Here is a 7,331-nt window from a genome sequence, read left to right as displayed (position 1 = left end):
CAGTGAATGCGGAGGGGGGGGGTTCTCTGTCCAAGGAGTAACTTCCTTGGAAGACGTGACAAGCTTCATCACAGCCTGGGTTTCTGAAGCTGGGCAACTCCTGAAAGAGAGAAGGTGTTCCCTGGGGACCTGGCAAGGCACTTGCTTCTGTTTCAGGGCCGGAAAAAGACACAATGATTCTTATTACAAAGGCTAGAGGCCTGGCTTGACAGGATCGGCTGAAACCGGATTGTGAGAGGGTGCAGGCCCAAGCCGAAGGGCCCCCACTGGTGCATGATCAGGGGATCAGGGTCGGGGAGGGACACCTGGGGAGGACCCGCAGAAGGGCTCCAGGACGTGTCTGGCCTTTCTCGTTCAGTCCCGATCAGCCAGATCCCAGCAGCAAGCTAACCTACCAGCTGGAGCGTCTGCCCCCTGGTGGTCAGTGCACATCATAGCGAGCAGTTGAGCGGTCTTAGCATATCATTAGCATATTATGCTTTGATTGGTTGAATGGCCAATGGGACAACCGGACACTTAGCATATTAGGCTTTTATTTTATAGGATTATTATATTCCCTAAACTGTTCTTTACATCCTCATAACTGTTTTTATAACATCTAATTTGTGTTTCTTAATCCTTTCATCTTTTCCAGCCATTGGTGAACATCAGGAGGACGCAGTCAGCAGCACCTCCACCCACCCGGGGGGGGGGGCGGGGGTCGATCACCCACCCAGGAGGGGGTGGACCACACCATCATGATAAGCTGAACATTTGGTAAGTTGGAAACAGAATTCAATTTCAGGTCCTTTGCCCTCTGAGGAAACCCAGACTATGTGTGTGAATGGATGTGTCCCTTTGGTTATAGGTAGGGTGGGGTGAAGGTAAGTTGGGCTCCTAGAAATAAACAAATGAGGAACAGACCACAGTGTCCTTAGGGGCAGCACAGTGGAAGGTCAGCACCATGAGGCAGAGGCCAGGTGCTCACGCGAGGCCAGGGGCTCACGCCTGTCCCGGTGCCCGCATGCCTAAGTGCTCAGTCAAGGCCGTCTGGTGGAAATGTTGAATATAAAGCAGTCACATGGCAGATTCGGGGACTGAGTCAGCCAGCTGTGACATCTATTGACCCCTTGGTGCAGGTAGGAAACAAAGCCTAATGCTTGGCTGAGAGATGGAGGGCGTTGAATTCTGACTTGTTGCACATGTCCTGGGGCAATGACCTCTGCTCCCCCACCACCACCACCTGGATCCCAGGCGGGAGGAATTGACTAATTAGCATCTGGTTCTTGTCTTAGACTGCACCTCGTTACAGAGTGTTGACTTGAGGAACATAACATGTTTTACATACTAAAAAAGGGAAATTAAAAAGCAATCCTAAAACAATCTGAAAGAAAGAAGCCTAATTACCTAGACAATTGGTAACAACTGCATAAGGAGGTACTTACAGTGACTAGAACATTCTTTTGACTGTTTCTGGTTCCAAAACATGCTTTCCCCTTTGCAATGCACATCAGCAAATGGACCCCCTGCCACACCTGTCTTGCCTCTCATCTTAATTCAAAATTTAAATCTCACATGGGTGTATCTGATTGGTGAAGCAGACAGCGCATCTGAGACCTCATGTGCAATGGCGGCTGGGAAATGCAGCATTAGCTTTCTATATTCTGCACACAGACTGCACTAGCAGGACATTGGAAAGGGAATAACAAGTCAATCCATACTATCCACCAGGCCCTTCAAATGCCTTTGATTAGCTTCTTGAAGACTTGGTTTGGCAGCAACATAGGAATTTTTTAAGAAAATGCATTCAGGAAAACTATAACAAAATGATATCAAGTAGCTAAAAGTTATGTCTTATGTCTTTTATTTGGGTAGATGTTTAGGATCTGTGAAGGGAGGACTAGGTGCCCTACGCAGCAGTAGGGTCATATAGTCCCGGGCAATTCTGCCAAGGCCGAAGCTCAGTCACATACTCAGGGCTACAGTGTGGGGAGGGGGCAGATAATTGCTTGCTTTCTGAATAATCGTAATGGGATGGTAAACTTATTATTAATAATAACATCTTCCAAATTCCATTCATTATAAATTCCCTCAAGGAACAGCCTTAAGAATTTGTCAGGACAAAAAAAGGAAACAAAAGCTAAGCTAAATTAAAAATTCCAATATTCCTAGGCCCAGCTCCAGATTGGCCTCAATCGCCTACAATACTTTCAAGAATCAGAGAGCCAATCTCAACTGTGATGCCCATTCAAAAGTAATTCTTGGCTGATGAATTTCTTATTAGCTCAATTTCCTGACCCAATAAGTTATCTCATTACATTGTGTGGGAGTAAATGCCCTGAGCATATGCACAAATCATGCATGTGTGTGCACACGTGGGCGTGCACGCGCATACACACACACACACACACACACACAGCATTTTTCACAGCCACTGAAGCTGGATGACCTCCATCCCAGCCTTGCTCTACCACTTCCTGGCTGTGTACCCTCAGACAAGTTTCTTAACCTCTCTGGGCCACAGTCTCCTCATCTGTAAAGTGAGAGTAACAGTTGTTTTTTCCATTGTTTGGGGAATTTAATGATTTAACAAAAATAAAATGTTTTTTAATAGATTTACATAATGTATATATTCTGTCATGAAAACCCCACACCATCATTATACATTTGGAAGAATACAAGCAGCATATATTACAAATTCATGTAAGCAGTAACTTGGTTCACACCATGCAATAAAAAGTACACTAATCAAGACACACAAGCTTTTGTAGGTTTGAACTGAAGGGCTTTTTTATTTCTGCAGAATCCTTAAAACCTGTGGTGCTTAAAATGGGTTAGCCTTTCTAATGAGAGGTGAATTATACACAACAATGATGGAAAAGATTATCAGACCAGTTGTCTATCAATGGCCGAAACTCTTTTCTCCTTTGTCTTCCTGATATAGTTGACTGCCTGGCTTTCGGCTGGACCGTTTGGATCCGGTCCACGCAGCAGAGACTGCGTTGATGCTCAGATAGAAGATACATCAGATGTTGGACTCCACGGATTCGGAAGGTTTTCTACTAGTAAACATACGGTAACATCAGCATACACATTTGGATGAAACACTTTGGATAAAAAACTAACAGTGGGAAGTTTATTTGGATATTCTTCAGAAAAGCTTATTAAAAAGTACCATCTTCAAAAGGATTCTCTTCAGGTCCAAATATAACTATTCCGTGCATGAAGTTGCTTTTCAGATGATGAGCCACTGACAATCACAGGTGGGCTCACTTGCAATCACTTAAAATTCTCATAAGCCTACTCTGGGCCACAGTGGACATGTTCCCCAGCTGCCCCAGTCAGCCTCAAACATAGCACTTCGAAGAGTGTCTGACATACACACATACTAATTGCTAACTACTGTCTCTATCATTATTGTTATTACCATTGTTCCTCTCTAGCCTAGCAAATACCAAGATAACAATGAATCTAAATATATTCTGTATTCATAGATCAGAAATACTGGCTCATTGCCTAAATTCTGAGATAACACTTCCCCTTTAGGGGGGAAAAAAAGAAAAAATTTGCCAGTCTAGTAAATAATACATGATAAATTGTTTAATAATGTTTGAAGTGGGAAAAGAAAGAAAATCACTTTCCACAGCACAGAGCTACAACCTGAGAGGAAAGTTCAACAGAGGCCTGTGTGCTTGGGCAGGGGTGACGGACTGTTGTTCCTGAGACTGGAACATTTGTGACTTTCACCCAACATTTCCTTGTGTCTTAGAAACGTGTCAGTTAAAAATATGTTAGTCTGATCAAATAAAGAAAACCTTTTCCTTAGCAGTAATCAATCTACCCAGGCTCCCCCGATCCTGTCAGCCAGGTCTGACCATCATTTATTGCCCCGAAGGGACAGACCAGGCTCTGACAGGTGGCAAAGGCCCGGCCAGCTAATTCAGAAGCCAAGGAGTCTCTACCTTAAGCATGTTAATAAAATCAATTAAAATTAAGATGTGAAAGGAAGAGCCTCCTGTCTGACACTCTCTCGGAGCCTGATATCTCAAAATGCAGGAACCAAGTGAAAAGAAACAGAAAAAGACTGAGTGAATCCTAAAATCTCACTGGTAACTGGGCAGGTGAGGGCTGTAGTCGGCACAAAGGCCTAACATTTCTACAAGTTGGTGTCTGTATGTCTCCTGCACTAGACTACAATCCTTTCCCTGTAGCTATTCCCAAAATTAACAAATATAAGTAAAAGGTCAGCGTCTAGACATAAATGTAAAGGATTTAAACGTCATAGGAGAAAGCTGAGGTGGCCCAGCCTCATTCAGACTTGAGGGTAAGGAAATCTTTTCCAATAAATATCTTTCTCTTTAGAATTTTACATCTTTGAGTAAGGTGAGGGAAAGCTCTCAATAAAGTAAAACTTTTTGCAATTACTGATTTTTCCAGAATACAGTGAGCATTGGAATCAACGATATTAAATTCTAAAGCATTTTTGGCCCTCCACCAACTACCACAGAAAAGAATTTTATAGAGTGCAAACATTTCCAAAATTATTTTTACCACCTGGACATGCCAGTTTGTGGTACATTGCTAGAAGTTTCTCAATGAAACAAAATTATCCTCTAAAGAATGTTATTTAAAGATCTTTGGGTATAAAATATATCAACCAGTCCTTAGCAAAGGAAATAATGCCTAGAAAATGTATGATTGGGGAGGAAATGGAAAGTTGGGAGACCTATACTGGATTGTGTTTTATACTTTTTTCATGAATTATATTTACAGACTAGCAAAACTTGAACAATTGATAAAAATCTGTTTTTGTGCGTCTTTGGGATTCCCCAAGTTTAGAATTGGTTTGTATGTTTGCTTTGTACATACAGCTCTTTGCTGTTTATTTATCACACACATTCACTCTTAGAATAGACACATATCACTTAATTTGTTATCTATTGTTTTCCTTTTGTGTATAGTTGGAGTGGGGCTATATATATATATATATATAGTTCCTATCTATAATAAAAAGGAAGAAAATACTTTATACAGAAGAGAAATGTATTACTGTTTCTTATTATCTGTAAGAGAAGAGAAGAAACAATATTCATCTAAAAAGAAGTTACTTTTGTTGTAAAGCTTTAATCTAGTTGTAAATCGGAGATATGTAACACAAAAATATAAAGTGTGAGTGTAAAGAGGTAAAAAAAATTAGCATTTCCCCTTACACCTTTAAAAAATCCCACAAAAGCAAGAAGGTGAAGCAAAAAGCATTATGAACTCCATTCTTGAAAAAGTAGTGAAAATTCTAGAGTTCTGAATTACAAAATAGGAAGGTGTTCTGGAAGCATTTTGGTCAAATACAAGATAAAGAAAAATAAAGTGTCTGCAGCTTTAAATCTTCAAAATAAAACTCGGCAGAAGCAGACCTCTCCTGGTGAGTGATCAAAATTGAGGTGCAAGTCCATTATCTCTTGATTGTGGGAGCTGGGAGCATGGCTGGTGACAGGAGCTACCCCGGGCGTGGTTGTGTCACCAGGAAGGGGCATTAGAGACAAGGATTAGTGAGGAGCCACATTGGTAAGTCCTATTGCAGGAAGCAGTCTGTGAGGCCGGGGAGAAGTGGGAAAAGAAATTCTGTGCTGTGAGCAGCCATTAGCTTCCATTCATGTTGGGCTACGAAGAAGGAAAGGAGTAATGGCCAAAAAATAAAAACATTATTCTGAAAACAGCAGAAGAGAAAGAGAGATACCTTCAGCACAGGAGAAAGGTGAGAAAATAACTTGGAGTTTCACAGATACAAAAATGCAAATGCTTCAAATATGGGAAGTAGTTTCCATCTCACTCTTAAAAAGAATGCAAAGCAAGCAACATAGGGATACTTTTCACTTGTGTAATCAACAAAATTCCAAAATTGTGATAGCAAGCTGTGTGAGTGACAGTGAAGGGAAATAAACACCTTCCCATCCATGGCAGGCGGGAGTGCAGATTGGCGCCTGCTCTGGGGAGAGCCCTTGGCTCATCGCTCTCAACATGTGGAATTTGACCCAATAATGCCACTTCTAGGAAGTGTATTTTTTAACATCAAAAATCTGAAAACAATCTAAATGTTCATAATTTGCAGCTGGATAAATTATGGCACAATCATACTGGGGAATATTATGCAACTTTATAAAAGAATGAAGCAGATCTGTACGTACTGATACATTGTCAAGTTCAAAAAATGAAGGTCCAGAAAGGTCCTCCGCTGCCTCTTGCATATAAAACATGAATAAATAAATATATGTTTTCTTGTATGTGTAGCAAACATGTCGGGAAGCTGGCAGCTGTGACTGCGTGTGAGGAGAAGAAAGTAGGTGAAAAAAGACTGAAACAGGAGGCACGCAAACCATTAGAAAGCGTGTGTGTGTGTGTGTGTGTGTGTGTGTGTGTGTATGCGCGCGTGCACGCACATGTATATAAAGAAAAAAACATTGAAAGTTCCTACAAAGCATTTGCTGCAGTTCTCTCTGAATTGTAAGATTATAGGTGATTTTTCTATTCTTAGTAGTGTTTTGAGTTCACAAATATTCCAGTTAAGTAAAGTGCTTTTATTTAAAAAAAAAAAAACAGGATTTTTTTCCCTTCTAAAATTCTCAACTATCTCCACCAAACAAAAATACCTGGTTTTTTTTCATTCAATGAAAACACATCTTTTGCTTGCATGGATCTCTGGGTGGCCAGTTGGGTTGGAGCTGGAATGCCCAGCTCCCTGTGCCCAGGTGCCTGTAGGCGGTCCCGCCACCTCTGCACCACAAAGCTGGGCAGCCCGTGCCCTCTGCACCACAAAGCCCTGCAGGCCAGACCATTTGCACTTACTGTTTCTCTCAGGTAAAGGCCTCCCCCAAATGGTGCTGCTATGAGAGTGAGGCTTGCAGCTATTTTGGTTGCATTCTTGGCTTTAAGAGACAGGTTTCCTGTTAATACTGTTTTGACTTAGATTGTTTGGGTCTCTGCAGCGGGAGACCAGATTTAGATCAAACACACAGGATCCTCCTGCTGAAACACGAAGAGCCTGGAACACCCAGGGAAGTCCGAGTCCCCATTTTTAGCGGGTGGGAAACAGGACCGGGGCACTTTCTCTGTGGCCCTGGGAGGCCCCGATGAAGAAAGGCCCGTCTTCCCGGAGCCACACAAAACCAAGGCTGCTGGGCTAGCAGCTTGGAGGTCAAAGCACCCTGGGCCCCCTGCAGAGGGCAGGCCCCTCCATGGCTCTGAACCAGGCCCAGGCGGCCTACACAGCTCTACTCCAAGCCCCAGCCCCATCAGGGTCCTGTGCAGAGCCTTCCTGGGGGCTGGGGAAGGCCTGCCACTGGTCCACCACTATTTGA

The 7,331-nt window shown here is 42.6% G+C and overlaps 1 pseudogene; it reads right to left on the bottom strand.

Moving 5' to 3' along the window:
* Window positions 1–2,865: 2,865 nt before the first annotated feature.
* On the bottom strand, window positions 2,866–3,302 carry LOC102421926 (annotated as a pseudogene).
* Between the last annotated feature and the right edge of the window lie 4,029 nt (window positions 3,303–7,331).

The sequence above is a fragment of the Myotis lucifugus genome, unplaced genomic scaffold (assembly GCF_000147115.1).
Source record: "Myotis lucifugus unplaced genomic scaffold, Myoluc2.0 scaffold_343, whole genome shotgun sequence".
NCBI classification, from domain to species: Eukaryota; Metazoa; Chordata; class Mammalia; order Chiroptera; family Vespertilionidae; genus Myotis; species Myotis lucifugus.
Note: the sequence above shows the minus strand (reverse complement) of the source record. Positions and strands in the feature narration are given on the sequence as shown.